This window comes from Canis lupus, chromosome 23, assembly GCF_048164855.1.
Source record: "Canis lupus baileyi chromosome 23, mCanLup2.hap1, whole genome shotgun sequence".
Taxonomy (NCBI): Eukaryota; Metazoa; Chordata; class Mammalia; order Carnivora; family Canidae; genus Canis; species Canis lupus.
In genome coordinates, this window is record NC_132860.1 from 12,256,231 (window position 1) to 12,271,784 (window position 15,554).

Sequence of the window (15,554 nt, forward strand, 5' to 3'; positions counted from 1 at the left end):
GAGGGGGATTCATTAAGCGGCTGGTCATTAGTGGTGGTGGGCGTATGTGCGTGTGTGCGTGTGTGCAAGTGCGCACATGTCGGGGGGCAGCTATTGATGACTGATGCTGCTCTCTGATACACATTGCCCTGCATAAATCAAATCTAAAAAGAGAATTTGTCTAAGAAATGGAAGTGGAGCCCTGACTTACCAACTGGAGCTCTTCTGGCGGAGGGGGCAGATGGCCTGGAATTTAGATTTGACCCTTTAGAAAATGCTCCCAGTGTGAGAGGATCGGCTCATTAGCTTCACTCACCCACCAGCCCTGACACGGTCTGCACTCCCCCGTGCATGCTCTCTGCTAAGGGAACTGTCATCCTCCGAGCCCAGAGGAAAACCTTAACATCTCTCTTAACTCTCTCCGTCTCAGCCCTCACACCTCACCAGTCACTCAGTAATTGGTTCTGGCTTCAAATTATGGATTGGTTGCACTCTCTCCTCTCCATACCGTAGTAAGACTCTGATCCCACTTCTCTAGTAATCCTCATGGCTCTTTACCCTGCCGATACCCCCCTGATGTCATCCGGACCCTTTCTGATTGTGAAGTCATCCTGGGCACAGCTCTAATATGTCACTCCTTGCTCAAAAGCATTCCATGGCTCCCTATTGTCTGGTAACTCAATCCAAGCCTCCAGACCTATCTTCCAAAACTCTCTGCAGTTTGGCTCCAGGCATCCTTTCTAACTGAATCTCAGACACTCCTGGTCACTCATCCTGAGCTGAAGCCAAGTAAAAGTCATCCTGACTCTTTTGCACACACCCAGTTCTCTGCTTCTGTTTTTGCTCACAGTTCCCTCTGCATGGGGTATCCTGCTCTGCCTGCCTTTCTCCGTATGTTTAGATCCTACCCCTCCTTGAAAATCTAGCTTGAGGTGATACCTCTTTCAGGAAGGCTTCCTGGATCCCCCGGTTGGAAATCATACTACCTCCTCCTTTATCTTTTCTTCTTCTACAGGCACCTCATTATCTTCTCCCCCCATGGCCCATTCTTGTCCAGACACACTATCTCCAGTCATAATCAAGTGCTAGGGAAATCCAGTCATTCTCTAAATGAGAATCCTAGTTGTGGGACCTTGTGCATGCCATTTACATGCCCTGTGCCTCAGTTTCTCTTCTGTGACAGTGTTCACCTCGCAGAGAATTCTAGGGAATGAAGTGAGGGACAAATGCAATGCACTTAGCATGTTGCTGCTTACCTGGCAAAAGTTCACCAAGTGTTTTATCTTAGACACTTTCTCTTCTGCAGTAGTGCAAGCTTTATGAGAATTGTTTAAGCTCATCCTTTCTTTAACTCAGCATTTACTGAATGCCTACTAGAGTCTTTTTTTTTTTTTTAACTCATTTGAGGCTGAATAGAGAACACTCAGATATATTACCTTCCCTCAAGGAGCTCATGGTCAAGGGCAGAGGTACTAGTAGTAACCAGATTATGGCAGCACATTTGGTTAAAGACTCCGATAGAAGTGAGCACAGGTGAGGCAGTCTGGTGAGGGGCCAGACTCCTGGGGCTGGAATCCCAGCTTGGGCACTTCCTCACTGGTTGACCTGGGGCTGTGTAATCTGTGTAAGCAATCTGTCCTTTGGTTTCCTTGCCTGTGAAATGGGAAGAGTAAATGATAGCTACCTCAGAGGGTGTTGTAAGGATTCCACGGCTTGAGAACCCAATCACTCCTAGAACAGGGCCTGACACGTTTTAAGAGCTCAGTGATGGCAAGTTACTATCTTGGAGCTCTTTGAGACCTAACTGATGCTATGGCTTTGGGCGATTTCTTTCTCTGCCAGAATGGTGCGCTTTTATGAGGATGCAGACATCACTGTTTGTAGAAGTTACCATCAGAGGGGGCATAAGCCTTTGGCCTCTGCCTCCTCCAAACTGACCCCCCTCATTTTGGAACACACACTCTCTCCAGCCTGTGTCTTGAATACGGAGAACCCCCCCCGCCCCACTCCCTTTTGCTGGGTGTGGTTAGCACGTGTCTTTGGCCAGAGTCCTTCACTTAATCTTTTATTAAAGTTTCCAAGTGCTGAGGAGTCTGCTTCTGCCCTCCTGGGCTTCTGTCCAGACAGTTTCTATTCAAAGAACCCTGCCCCCACTCCCTTCATTATGCATGGACATAGAGATATTATAAGACAGGGAAGGGGTGGGGCTTTATCAGGCAATTTTAACTGGCCTCAGCTCTTGGTACCTGCTTTTGTGGCTCTGATCATCGGACCTTGTGAAAAATAGCAAGTGCTCCAAAGCCCACAGCTTCATTTCCCAAATCCTCATCTCTTCACACCCTACGGGAAGTTCTACTTGGTTGAGAAGGGCTGGATTCACAGCCCTGGGAACCCTTAGTCTGGGGTTTGCTTTGGGTCCTTCCTCATCTGAGATGACAGCTGAGGACATTCCCAGACACCACCATGGTCCTTGGAGACCCTACCTTTTGACCAAAACAGGGCACATCCATCTCTGACACGAGTCTGGTCTCTGCCAGTCACAGAGAGAAGCATCAGAAACAACGGGAGCCCATAAAGGTCTGGAGAAAAGGTGCGGTAAGTGTTGGGGATAAAGTGGAGAACCCAGGTGATAAAATAGAGGATTATACAAACAAATCTTTTAAATAGCAACTCCAACAAGTGGAAAGGAGTGAAAAGACTGTTTTTCATTCCTGAAAAGTCAGGCTTTGTACAAACAAGACTGGGTCCAAGGCGTGTGTGTGTGTGTGTGTGTGTGTGTGTGTGTGTGTGACTTGTGGGAGGAGAGAGCAAAGTTAGCCTGAAGTTATTGCTTAATTGCACATCCCTCATTTCTTGAGTTCACCTGCACTCAGTGAGGGAAGCCCACGGATACCTGGGTATGAACGTAGAAACCATCCTGACTCCCCCACTGGTCCTCTCACAGCTCACGACTCACTGGCACTCCTTGGTGGGCATTTGTGTTCTGCAGCTCCTGTCTTGGATACTGACCCCCTGTTTGGATTCCTCTTGCTCTCACAAAGGGGGGCCAACCCATCATTTCAGTTAGAATTAGACTGTCACTCAGATGCTGCCCCCTGTGTGGTGGGAAAGGATTTCCTTCCTTCGGTGTCTCAGTTCACTTTTTAGGCTTCCTGAGGAAGGACTTTGCCCTTTTTCCTACATACTTTTTTTGACTTGAGGACCTTGGGGCTGAGTGATTAGAAGCCCCTTGAGGGATATCACTCAGTGTCTCTTTTCAAAGCCCTCTGGCCCCCTGGATCTCCCTGTATTGTAAAGCAATGCCCATCTATCTGGGTAACTGGAGAGGCAGATTTTGACTTCTGCCTGGGATCACTGGAGTGACTCGTGGCACCCCACCAGTCCAGGGCACCCCATCCTGCGTCAGTAGAACACATACCATCCTGTGTCAGTAGAACACATACCCATGTCACTGAGCAGGGCGCCCTAGGACTCAGTGTGAGAGTCTTGGATGTGTCAGGCAACCCAGCTTCCAACCCCACCTTTGACCTATCCTAAGCAAGTGACTTTGGCCAAGTAGTTGAATCTTTTCAAGTCCCATTTTTATTAAATATAAAATAGAAATATCTTCCTTGCAGGATTGCTGTGGCAATTAGAGACGGCCCATGTAGAATGAGTGGCCTGGTGTCTGGCAGGTCATAGCAGTGATGATAGTAGCTTGTTTTTATTTAGTTGCTTACTAAGTGCCAGACGCTATAATGTGCTCTTTATATATTTTAGTAGTCATAGTTTTCATAGGTCACGCACTCTTAGTCAAATATCATTCTCTGTATTTTCCTACAACTTCTATTATTTTTATTAGTTACTCACTCGTTTATAAAACTTTAGGTCAAACCCCCATTCTGCATGATGGCTGACACCCAATCCTAGTCATCACAGGGGAATCACAGTGACTTTAGTATTCTCTGAGTTGCACTGAGTTCGGGAAACTTAGAATATTTTCCTTTTGCTCCTTTCCCTTAGCATGGCATTTACATTTTTGAGTAGTATTCTGGCATGAGTGTGGGTGAAGAAAAAGCTGAGGCTTGTGGCCAGAGGTCATTTTTTTCCAAGGATGGTGCTTGCCCAGATGTATCTCCCAGTGTTTGATCACTGGTATCCTTGCCCCAGGCGTACAGACACTGCTCTGTCCCAGCTGGTCCCTGGCCACATGGTCTCTGACATTTTCTGCTGTGGCATCTTTCTCTCCTAATTATGAAACCATTCTGTGGAGTATAGGAAAGCCTGGCTGTTATCCAGTGCCATGCTGGGGTCACTGGAAACTCATGGGCACCCAGGGTCTCTGCCTTAGGAAAACTAGCCTGACCACTCTTTCCCTCTGGCAACCGCCTCCCAGGGCCGGGGAGGCTGGTGCAGAGTGAAAGAGCCACTACTCTGAGAGTCCTATTGCTTTCTCTCGGATGCTCTCTTCCTCTTCCCACCTTGGAAGATTTTATGGGGGTAGGTGGTGGTGAGTCAAGAAAAACTAGGTCCAGTTGATCACATATTCTCCTAAGTATTTTCTGTCTTTTTTTTTTTTTAAAGATTTTATTTATTTATTCATGATAGTCACAGAGAGAGAGAGAGAGGCTCAGAGACACAGGCAGAGGGAGAAGCAGGCTCCGTGCACCGGGAGCCCGACGTGGGATTCGATCCCGGGTCTCCAGGATTGCGCCCTGGGCCAAAGGCAGGCGCCAAACTGCTGCGCCACCCAGGGATCCCAGTATTTTCTGTCTTACTTCTGGACAGAGAGCATTGACCTTAATGGCTAAGAATGGGATGTCTCTGTTCACAGGCTCTATCATGGCACCTTTCCTAAAGTGGTAGGAACTTCAATCTCACTGACCCAGTAAGCGAAGGTTGACATGAAAGCAAAGAATGCAAGGTGGCCGGGTAGATACACTCTCATGGCACAAAAACAGTCTTACTCAGTTTTTCACGTAATCCTATGATGTGGTTTCTATTATCAACTGCATGTTACAGACAGTGAGCTAAGGCTTAAAGAAATGACTTGGGTGTTGAACTTAATTCATTCAGCCATGAGATATTTAGAATGTCCACTATGTGCCAGGCAGCCTTCTGGGTTTGGGAGAATATGGCAGTAATCAATACAGAAAAAAATCCCAGCTCTCCTGGAGCTTCCATCAAAGTGGGAAGGTTGGTGGTGAAGGGGGGTGGGGGGCAGGGATTAGGGAAGAAGCAGCAAGGAAAAAGATCAACAGGTAAACCATATAGTTTATTCAACTGTGATAAGTTCCAGGGAGAGACATAAATCATGGAAGGGATGGGTTGCCTGCGTGGCTCAGTGGTTGAGCATTTGCCTTTGGCTCAAGTCGTGATCCCAGGGTCCTGGGATCAGGTCTCACATCAGGCTTCCCTCGGGGAGCTTGCTTCTCCCTCTGCCTATGTCTCTGCCTCTCTCTCTGTGTCTCTCATGAATAAATAAATAAAATCTTTTAAAAATCATAGAAGCGGGCTAGGAAATGCCAAGGAGGATATGGCTTTGAACAGCAAGACTTGAGATGATAATATGAGTGAAGATGATAAGAGTAGGCAGTTAGTTAGTCATGAACTCAAGGCAAGGACCATGGCAAATAAGTGACATATTAGAAGACTTGGGGCACAACATCCTGACTTTGTGACATCCAAGTCCTCTCAACATCCTGGCTTTATGGCTTCCAAGGCCCCTGAGGTTAACAGACTAAGACCAAGATCCACAGGTGCAGAACATGCGCTCTTCTCTTCCACCTCTGCCCCAGGGTAACCCCTAAATTCTGTGTAGTGCATTTGCATTATGGTATTAGCCCCATTCCCCCATGGGGTAAGGCTGCCATGATGGTTCCAGTATAAACCTTGTAGGCTCAAAAACTCCACTTCCCAACCAATGGGAGGAGTCCCCCAAATGATTAGAAGCAGCCTCCATTAGAAACCACTCTGTCAGAGCACCTGGGTGGCTCAGTGGTTGAGCGTTTGCTTTTGGCTCAGGTCTTCATCCCAGGGTCCTGGGATTGAGTCCCACATCAGGCTCCCCGCAGGGAAAAAAAGAAAAGAAAGAAATCACCCTGTTTATGACCCAAGACCCTGCTCACATAAAAGTCCCATGTAGCCTCAGAGTAGTTGCCACCTCTAGGACTGGTACCTTCCTCAGTAAACTGATCTACTACTTTCCTTCTAGCTGTCCTTATTCAAGTGTGGATTCTCAAGTAAATCTTTTGTGGGGAATCCAAGAACCGAGACCTCCACTCACACAATACCAGTAACCAAGAATCCCATGTTGGAGGGAAACGAATCCCAGGGAGAGAGATCAGCAGGCACAAAGGCCTTTAAGTGAGAATCTGTTTGGCTGAATTGCTAAGAAAAGGAAAGGCTGGGGTCTGAATGCAAAGTCTGTATGCTTCACTACCACCCTGTGGGGCTCAGATTATGACAGTCGTTATTGCTATTATAATGTCTCTGCCATTGGCCTGACATCAAACCCCTCTTGCATGTGAGACGTATTGGTGGGTAGTTGAAAATTCCAGATACTCCCTCCTAGCACTGCCTGTAACTAAGGATGGCTATAAGCCCCATGTGCAGAAACACCACCTGGGTTTCAAATCAGGAGCTAGCAATACAAGGAGGGGAGACTGAGGGGAAGAGGCTCTCGGGGCCTGGCAGTCGAGGACAGGAGCATCATTCGTAGCTGAGTGGGAGCCATGATGGACATTGCCCAGGGCTGGTCAGTTCATCAGTGTGAGCTGCAAGGTCAGCTCTAGGTGAGGCAGGACTCGTGTCTGCGCTCGACCAGTTCTATGCGTGACCTTGGGTGTTCCTCCTGGCTACGAAGCCCTGAGCCAGGTCCCCGAGACTTCACGGCCATTCGTTGAATTAGCTATTATCCATCTGTTTTCTCCTTCAAAAGAGAAACACAGATTTTATTTTTAGTTAAGAAAAAAAAAAAAAGGAAAAAGACTGATGGCAGAAACATTTTCATCCTGCCACCTTATCCCCCAAATTTGGGGTTTGCAATTTTTATAAGGTTTGCATGATGATAAATAAGAAATAGAAAAGTTATTAAAGTTGAAGTGAATTTCCTTTCGGGATGTGGAAAATAATGAAAAAGCTATTTCATCTGTTTTCTTTCCTATTTCGAAATATTGAATGGAAGATGAGGCTGCTTGCTGTTTTGACATTGTCAGGCATGCCCCAAATGCCCTCAGTGTTCTCACGTTACTCCAGTGAGGCTTTGGAGCAACCGAAAGAAATGGGTCCTGTTTCCCCTCCTCTGTGCTGTCTTCCCAGAGCAGTAAAAAGACCAACATGTCCTTGGAACATTTCATGTCGTCTGAAATACAGTCTTTTTCTCCTCCCTAAAATGTATCAACTAAAATAAACTAAGTGCAAGAAAAAGTGAACACAACTTGGTATACATTGCCCCAAAAAGATTACAATACTTGGGGTAAATTCATAACCCACACCGCAGGCCTTTCTCAGTATTATATTTCCCTTTTAAGTTCTTTTGTTCATTTTTATTTTTTTTAAATTAAAGGTAACTGGAAACACATGGAGAATTAACTTTATAAAGCCAATTACACCAAACTGATCACTCTGTCCTCATCTCTCCATCATCTCCCTCTTAGAGGCAACTGCTTTTCCCAAAAAAAGCTGACAATTTTGTTACTTATTCCCTCATTCATATGACTGCTTTCTGAGTGTTTGTTATAGGCATCATCTAAGGATTGTTCCATGATGGAAAACAGAATGTAGCTGTCTCTGCTCTCCTGAACCCACTTCACATGCTTCTCATACCCCACATCCTTCTCATCATAATACAGAACTATTATAGTTTTGAGAGAGAAAAATCCAGTATTTATGTTATTGTTGCTTGTAATGATCTTTACAGGTGATTCATTTAGCAAACTGATTATTTTTCCTTTCCTTCACAACATTTGACTTTTCCTAGAATTAGTATTTGTCATATTTTTCATTTGCCTAGGATTGCACGTACAATCAGTAATTGAATTCCAAATTCTTTGCCACATGTCGACACTTAAGACATCCATTCATGTCAAGTGTTTCATCATTTTCTCTCCCAGAGCCTCCTGACCTCTTTCAATCACCTCTGCCTTGTGCACAGCAACTCTGCAGGCATCTACCTTTCCGGCATCTTAGGGGGTCTGCCCTCACCTCTCTCCCACAGTGGCCTTCTCATTAATTGTGCCCTATGTCATCCTCTTTTTCTGATTACTCCCTCATTTTATTGGAGCACATCCTCTAATGGCTTCCTGAGAAAGTAGAATGGAAGGCAATTTTTTTTTTCTTTGTGAATGTCCTGATCTAGAAGTGTTTTTATTTTACCCTCACACTTTATTTATCTATGTAGAGTTTAGGAATAGAATTCAAGATTGGAAATTACTTTCCTTCAGAGTTTTGAAGGAATAATGGCTCCACTGTCTTGCATCTTTCAGTTTGGTATTGTTCTGTACCATTCTGATTCCTGAACCCACATGACCTGTTTTTCATCACCCCATAGGGGAAACTTAGGGAATTTTGTCATGAACTTATTATTTGGAAATTTCATAATGATATGCCATGGTATAAGTCTTTTTTTTTTTTAGTTTAGAAATTCTGTTATTTAATTATGAGATCTCTTGGACTTGTATTTTTATTTTATACTTTACTTGGTGATTTTTCCTATCTTTACCTGTCTACTTTCTTAGAGATCTTACTTTTAAAACTTTCCGTTGTGGTTTTTTCATTTTTATTACTTTATTTTTTAATTTTGAAGATCTCCTTTTTGTTCCTTGGATGTTTTGTTTCCATCTTCCTGTGCATGGTCACAATAGTAATTTTGAAATGATATAAATGAGAGGTATTCTTAAAAGTTTGCCTTTCCCCAACCTCTATATTCTCCATGTTGCATCATTTTTTTCTTTTATTAGATAATAAAATGATGCAACATTTTATTGATGTTATCAGAACATTTCATGAAATGCCTGGATTTCTGATAGTTCTCAGTTGTCTTATCATATTTCATGATGGGAGACTTCAAAGCTGAATAGAGGCTGTAAATAGTATGGGCTTTGCCAACTGGGAGACTCAAGGTAGGGTGATGTGAGTGGGATTTAACTTGTAGAACCCTTCATGTCAGTATCTTATGGTTGGTCCCTTTTGTGTTTGTTAGATGTCACGGAGAAGACGCTAGTCCCTTTCCCAGAATCTGTGTACTTTATCTGCCAGCATTCTGGAGTCACGGAAGAAATAATGCTGAGGGTCAACAATTTAAGTGAACTTTTACTAACTCCTCTTATTTTTAATATGCACATTCATCTCACTTATGCTTAATATCCCACAATTCAAAAACCCTTTGTTTTAGAGCAGTGATTCTCACACTTCACCTATAGGCCTCGTTAAAAAAGTTAAAGGGGGGATCCCTAGGTGGCGCAGCGGTTTAGCGCCCGCCTTTGGCCCAGGGTGCGATCCTGGAGACCCGGGATCCAATCCCACGTCGGGCTCCTGGTGCATGGAGCCTGCTTCTCCCTCTGCCTGTGTGTGTCTCTCTGCCTCTCTCTCACTCTCTCTCTCTCTCTGTGACTATCATAAATAAATAAAAATTAAAAAAAAAATTAAAAAAAAAAAAGTTAAAGGGGTGCCTGGGTGGCTCAGTTGGTTAAGCACCTGACTCTTAGTTTCAGCTCAGGTCATAATCTCAGGGTCCCAGGATCCAGCCCTGTGTCTACTCCACTCTGCAGGGAGTGTGCTTGAGGATTCTCTCTCTCCCTCTCCCTCTGCCCCTCACCCCACTCGCGGGTGCACACACACACACACACACACACACACACACACACTCTCTCTCTCAAATAAATAAATCTTAAGCAGATTTAAAGTTTCTGTTGTAGGAAGTCTGAGGTGGGGCCCAATAATTTCCATGTGTAACATTCTCAGGCGATGCTGAAGCTGCTGATCCTGGGACCCTACAGTGAAGACCACTGCTTTAGAGAGTGAAACTCTAATCTTCTGCTGGGTGAGCAGGAGCGGCTGCCTGGCTATGAAGAATGGTGGGATCTCACTGATATTAAATAGACTTTCAACCCAGTTCCCCAGTTTTTAGCCTCATCTTCCTCTGGAGTTCGGAAGTTCTTAGTGGCTGTGAGTTTCTGAGCCTTTGGCGAATTCTGGGATATAAATCGGGTTGCCTCTTCACTTTTCCCACCACTGTTTAGGATTCAGCTTTCTCATGTTTATAGAGTCAGATTTGGATTTGGATTTGTAGCTTCCAAAATTGTGTTGCTATTGCCTTCTCTCTTGTTCTTTTTTGTTTTGCTAAGTATATGGCTTTTAAAATCCTTTTACTGTCATGTTACTGAGACTTTAGGAAGAATAGAAGTATAATGAATGTACCTAGTCCTCTATGGTTAGCCAAAAAGTCCTCCTATCTTTCTTTAATCCTCTTCTGTCAAGTGTTACTTTTCTTTCATTCTATTATCAAAAATTCCAATTACATGTATTTAGAGCCTCTCAATCTGTTCTCTGGGTCTGTTAATAGTCCTTTTTATCAATTAAAAAAAAAAAACATCTTTTTTCTCTTCCTGCTAAAGTGAGTGTGAATTCTTTGTTGTGAACTTTAGTTAATTCTCATTTCAACAGTTTGATTAAGTTCAAGTGTTTGAGTAAGAGTTTATTTTATTTAATATTTTATTTCAAGGACTACGTTGTTCACCTCTAAGTTGGTTCCTTTTCATATATACTTCACATTCATTTCCTGATTTTTTTTTTGTTTCACCAATTCTTGCATTTATTAAATAGAATTTATTTCTTAGTTGTTCTCTTCGAGAATTTTAAGTATTTGTACTTTAATATATTTGGTAAACTGATTTAAAATCAATTTTATATGGAGAGAATACATGTTCTGATTTTTAATTTTGTTGGCTTCTTTATTAGTTTTGGGGTTTTTTAAATGTATTTTATACTTTTGGTCAATAGAGTCATTTTAAGTGCAGGTTTTGTTTTAGGCTGTTTTCCATCTCTTTCTAGGTGCTTCCTTTTCTCTAGATGCTGGTTCTCACAGTTACTTTTACTGGGAGCCAATTCCCAATCGAGAATCAGGTCTCCTGTGTCACACAGCAATACTTTACCCACGGGGATATTAGATTTATTAATGAATGAATCACTAAGCCATCAGCCTCCTTATTTGGGGGATTAGAGCTGTCCTCTAACATCTCTGGCTTCAGTGTAAGGTGGGAAGCATTTCAAGTCAAACAGCCATATCCCAGCACAGGCCCTCATCTTGTGTTGAGCACTTTCAGCCCCCTTTGCTCTGCTGGAGCCAAACTGGTCAGAACCTAATTTCTGACCTGGCCTTTCCACTAGGGGTTCACCTTTCTTTTCTGTTTCTGATACACAGCTATGGTTACTTATTTTATAACAGTATAGCCTAGCTATACTGTTTTGAAATCTTGATTTTTATCTTTTGTCTAGTAAGACTCTCAGATGAGGATCTAGTGTCTCCAGGCTTCATGCTGGCTGAAGCTCCACTAGGGGAAGATCCCTGCTCTTTTGTCCCACCCTCTATTCCTAAGACTGGTGATTTGGGGGGCCTGAAGCTGAGCATGGCCAGCTCAGTCCCCTCCTCCCTCTCTTTTTTATCTATCTCTTACAGATATTATAGATCCTTCTCTCCTTCCTCATGTAATTTTTATAGGGAAAGACTCTGTCCCTTAGTGGGGGGACTTAAGGGGGTTTAATACTATCCATCACTGGGTGAGCCAGTCAGCCTGACTTCTGGGCCTCCATGCAAGCAAAGCTGTGTTGTCTGTCACACAACTGAGAATACCATGGAGCAGTTATCTGCAATAAAAGTAATACTTTGATTTCCATATATCTGGTTGCTGTGCCTGTGTCTCAATTGGTACTGAACTTGGATGGGAGAAGGGAGAGAAAATTATGTATTTTCCCTCTAAAAGCCCTAATATTGCCAACATGTTCAGAGAAGAAGGATCTTATGAAAGCCTGAACTAACAGATCCAACTTTTTTATGCTTACTAATATTTAGGAGGAATATCTATATATCTATATAGATATCTATATAGATATATATGATATGTATTATATATTCCTATTCTATAGAAATAGAACAGAAATAGACTAATATATATTTATATTTATTTCTGTTCTATTTCTTTTTTCTCATTTTGCTTTTTATTTCCTCTGATTTTTTAAATTCCTGCTTCTTTTGTCAATCCCTGTCTTTTAATAAATTGACCATGTTTTCTTTATCCTCTAACCCCATCACAGGTTTGGAAATTTTTCATCCTGTATCTTTTCTTGTAGTCATTACTCTTAAATTTTTTAACATGCTTGCCTGATGTCACCAGAGTGTAAATATAACAGCAGCAGCCTTAGCACCAGTCACCCTTCTCCCTTTCACATGGTCTTTTGCCCTCTGTGTTAGTTTCACTTTCTTCTTCTACATTCAGGTTAGTTGTATTGTAATTTGTAATAATTTAATGTTTATTTCAATTTATTCACATGATTTCCAAGTTCCTTACTCATCATTCATTTTTGCAACTTGGTCACCTTGATCATTTCTCTCATTGCTTCTGAGATCTTTCCTTTGGAATTACAAAGTTTCGTTGTAATGTCTCTCATTGTGCATATCTATCTATCATCTATGTATCTATCCACCTACCTACTCCTCTATATATCTAATCTCTTTCCTATGGCTACTTGTGAATCTCAAATCTTCTTAATCTATAATCTATGCCTTTTATTAAATACAGAATGTGCTCCACTATTAGCTATTCACATATTGCATCTCTTTCATTCTCTATATTGTCTCTCTATGGGACTTGTCTCTCTTTGGGACTCTGAGCAGACATGTCATAGAGTTTCATTCTGGTCTTTCAACTTGCCTTATCTGTTTTCATTTCCTTCTTTCTTTGTGCTGCATTCTACGTAATTTTCTCAGATATACCATTGAGGTCACTAGTTATCTTTTCCTTTCCAAGTAACGGGTTCTTTAACTCATGGAGGTTTTTGTTTGTTCATTTCAATACCTTCATTTTTTAAAAAATTTCTATTACTGTTATTGGTTCTTTTAAAAATCTGTGTGTTTTCCTCAATGTCTTGTTCTTTCTGCATGTATTCTATTTTTTCTTTTGTGCTTCTAATCACTTAAACAATTAATTTATAATCATTTTTCAACATTTATATTATCTAATTGTTTTTTGGCAGCAGCCTGGCTGTTTATTTTACCCACTGACTTAACTCATGGTATAGTTTCCCCTTGTTGCATTAGTTAGGATTTGTTTTTACTGTGAGTTACAAAAATAAATAAAATAGAAATTTCTTTCCTTCTTGTATCAATGTCCTCATGTGATATAAGCAGTCCAGTGTTGATAAGGTAACTCCACAGCTGTCCTCATGGTCTAAGATGGAGCAACAGCCATCACATTCATGTTCAAACAGCAGGGTGGAAAGAAGGAGCAAATTTTGGGGAAATTTATTGGAAGCTCCCATACAATACTTCTGTTTGTAATCTACTGCCTAGAAGTCATACGGCTACCCCTAGCTGCCAGAAAATTTGGTAACTTTTAAGATCTAAGCAAGGGAATATGGAATTCTTGAGATAACTAACAAGGCATCTCTGCTACACTCAAATACTTCATAATATTGAGTTATGCACACATCTTTAGTGGATTATATCTGTATGACTGTATGACCCCAGTACCACTTGGATTGAAGGCTCAGCTCCTTCCACCCATTTTCCAGTCTTGTTTCTGCCAGATTCCCAAAGTATCCCTTGTTTCAGTCGAGTTTTTCTGTTAATTTCTTATATTGGGAGGACAGGATAACATGGATAACATAAATTTGAATTCCAAACCTGTGTGAGGCATGCCCTTATGGTTACATATTCTTAGAGAAGATTTTATTTTTGCTCCCAGAACTCAGTCAAGATAGACAAGCAAACTTATAAACAAAGAATGAATTGAGTGGATTCTTAAGTCTGTTCTTTTACCCAGAGTGTCCTGGCTTTGTGCCTTTGTTCAAGCATCAAATTGTGCTGGGTCACTTCTTCCAATGTAGGCATAAAAATCCAAGCCTTTAGGTTGATAAGACCAATATCCCCATGCCCCTCCCCACCCTACTTACCAGGGAAGTTGCAGGGCCAGCTCACAAGGTGTAGTTTTCCCTTTATTATAATCCCCTTGGGCTTCCTCTTAGTTTTTAAAAACTCTTCTAGGCTCATACACATTTTGTAATTTCCTTCTAGCATTTCTAGGTATTTTTTTAGCAGAATAATTTCACATCTGAAATCTACCAGTCTACCCTTTCACACTTTTAATCTAATTATAATAGCCAGAATGTGTTTCCGTTGCTTGCCACCAACACTACTGACAGATGTAATTTGTGTTTTAGAATCTGCCCCCTTGCGTCTGGGCCTGATTCTTGTTGACCCCTGAGGTTTAATGTTTTACTGGCAGGTGCTAGCTAGAAAATGACAGACAGGCCTCCCAGGATCCTGACATGTTTCCCCACTAGAGCACTTTGTAAAGAGTATCCTATTCCAAGCCAACTTAGGCAGACCCCATGAACTCAGCCCTCAACATGTATAAGCTTTGTGGAGCTCCAGTCCCAGTGCTCTCCTATCTGAGCAGCTTAGGGATTCAGAAAACCCTAGCAAGAAGCTCATGTAGTACTTAAACAGGAACTAGAATCCAGCCCATCAATGCCAATTGCACAGAGTAATCAGAATTTGGCAACAAGGCTTTGGAGTATAAGGATGAAAATGTATTCATTCTGTCAGGGTGGGGCAGGCCCCTAAATGCCTACAGCTGGGACAGAACTGGACCAGGTGCTTCCCTGAGCAGCCATGGGGTGGCAAGAGGCACTGGGGGGTAGGAGGAGTGCCCAAGGTGCTTGGACAGAGGAGTTAGGTTCATCTGCCCTTTGGTCTCAGGCCGGCCACTCATCTGCTAAATCACTTTGGGCTCACCCTGCCCCCTCAGGTTTTTTTGGTTTTGGTTTTGTTCTTTGCTGAGGAAATGAAGATAAGCTCGCCAGCCATGCCTACTTTGGGGTGTTATGAGGACCAGATCCCTGGCAGATGTTACATATGTGTGGGAGAGAGTTCATGTTACCATCGTCATGTTACAGATCGAAGAAGCTGATGCCCAGAGACATGACATGAGTTCTCCGACATCAGAGAGCCAGTGAGTAGCAGAGCTGGGGCTCAGATCTGAGGCTTCTAGAACCCAAGAACTCACTCCCTTTCCACCATGCCACCACTGTATAAACATATGGTAAAAGAGGGGAGAAGGGGATTCACAGTTGGTGAGCACCTCCCCTCTGCCAGCTGCTTTATGTGCAGCATATCATTCACTCTCCATACAACAGTCTTGAGGTTATAGGTTAGTTTTCTTATGCCTATTTTACAGATGAGATTTCCCGTGATTTCTCCATTTAGGTAACAGTGATTCAAGAATGAGGATTAGAATCTGAGATTGTCTGATTGCAAAGCCTGTGCTCTCTCCGTTTCTTTTTACAATAGTCTCCAGATATTGGCATGCTCCCCTAAA

General features: G+C 42.6%; 1 long non-coding RNA gene across 2 annotated transcripts in view; it reads left to right on the plus strand.

Moving 5' to 3' along the window:
- The first annotated feature begins 1,800 nt into the window (after positions 1-1,800).
- The window catches only part of LOC140614741 (uncharacterized), a 119,299-nt gene continuing 105,545 nt past the window's right edge, over positions 1,801-15,554 (plus strand). Inside the window, exon 1 of one of the 2 annotated variants that reach the window (XR_012015530.1) lies at positions 1,801-2,574. This is a non-coding gene — a long non-coding RNA (uncharacterized lncRNA). The remainder of the gene's footprint in view (positions 2,575-15,554) is intronic. The other variant, XR_012015531.1, reaches the window with a different exon arrangement.